This window comes from Octodon degus, unplaced genomic scaffold (genome assembly GCF_000260255.1).
Source record: "Octodon degus isolate 3935 unplaced genomic scaffold, OctDeg1.0 scaffold00077, whole genome shotgun sequence".
Classification (NCBI taxonomy): domain Eukaryota; kingdom Metazoa; phylum Chordata; class Mammalia; order Rodentia; family Octodontidae; genus Octodon; species Octodon degus.
This window is the reverse complement of record NW_004524653.1, coordinates 8,868,115-8,869,894: the sequence shown is the minus strand read 5'-3', so window position 1 is coordinate 8,869,894 and position 1,780 is coordinate 8,868,115.

Genomic DNA, 1,780 nt, shown 5'->3' with positions numbered 1-1,780 from the left:
CGGGAGGGGGTGGCCCTCGGGACTAGCGGGCGACCGGGCCACCGCCGCCACCGCCACAGCCGCCAGGGAGCGTCTGCCAAGTGCCACGCTGCGCTCCTGCCGCACAGGCGCTCCGCGCGCCCGGAGCCCTGGAGACGCGCAGCGCTCGGCGCCGACGTCGGAAGCTCCGCGGGGCGCAGGCGGGAACCTCCGGAAGGGCCCACGGAGCGGGGAGGCCTGAGCAGCGCCGCGGCGAGCGCACCAACTCGGCGACCCGACGCGTGGCGTCCCCGCCCGCGGGCTACGCCACTCCCACCCCGACACGCGCGACACCCGCGGGGCGCAGGCACAACACGCAGGTCAGGGCCACGGCTGCCGCCGCTAGGCGGAGGGAACCCCGGGCTGGAAGAGCGCGAGAGCCAGCCCGCCGCCACGCGCGCCCCCGCCGCCCCAGGAAGAAAGGGGGCGGCCACTGCCGGGCCGGTGACGCCCTCGCTTCGACACCAGGGCCCGGGTGCCCTCGGGCCTGCTACGACCTTGGAAAGGAATATGCAAGCCTGTGCTGATTCGCTGTTTTCTCATTTGATTAAGTCTTTCCTTCCTTCCTTTTTCTCTTCCTCAACTTCTTTGCCACTACCGTGCTTTTACCACCTTTCCCAGGGATTTTTTTTCGCGATGCCCTGCCCTCGCCCCTCCCAAGCACTTGGGAAACCCAGCTTCTGGTCCCTTCTGTGTGACCTTGGTGAGCTATGAACCCCTTGGCTAAGGTCCTCACCTGCCGAAGAAGAGGTACAAAGAGGTGAGGAGATCCTAGGACCCAGAGGCAGCTGATCACATGCAGCCCAGCACCCTCACTCGCTAGCTGGGTGACCTTGGCCATAGGGCCGTGGATGTTTTCTTCACTGCAATGGGAGTAATAGTACTTAGCTCATAGGGTCCTGCACTAATCTATGAGAGGTACTTGGAATGGCGGCCTGCACCTAGGATGTCATCTGCCAGCGTCACTTCTGAGTTGTGCTGGAGGTGTAAGCAGTCCTCTTAGCCTGGCTCCTTTCTCTACACCTGCCCAACAGTCCTTACCCTGCCCCAGTTGTCCCTGCAGTGGCTTAGCTCATTCCTGTTACAGTCCCCTCTTACACTGCAATCACCCTTCAGGCAGGAAGATACTGCTTGTTTATCTCTGTTCCACATGCCTAGGGTTGTCCTTCAGTGTACTTGGGGTAAACCCCCCCAGGAACACAGAGTGGGGTGGCTCCTACCTCCCCGGAGCTATGTTTCTTTAAGATCTTGGGACAGGGTGGTATTTGACCTGAGCCTTGGGTGACTGGAGGTATCTCCAGCAAAGAGTAGAGGATGACAGATGTGGCCATGGAGTCAGTGTTGTGCAAAAGGTGGCCTGCCTTTTGTTCTCCAGTCTGTCACAAACTAGTAGAGGTCTCTGAAAGAGCTCTGCTGTGTGACCTTAGACTTGTTATGACACCTGTGTGAGCTTCAGTTGAGTTGAAATTAATCCCACCTCCAACCAGAGGAGCAGGCTGATGCTGGACCGGAAGGAAGCAGGCTCACATTTGCCTCCCAGCTCTGACTGCTAACTGGCTGGGTGGCCTTGGCCAAGACACTTCATCTCTCTGTGCCTCAGTAGCCTGATTTTTAAAATAGAAGTCTGGGAGAGCAAGCTGAGAGCTTCTCAACCTTAAGTTGATTCACATTTGGGAGCAGTTAATGCTTCATTTACGAGGGTGTGGTCCTGTACCTTGCAAGGCATTTAGCAGCTCATCCTGCCCACCAGATGCCACTGAAA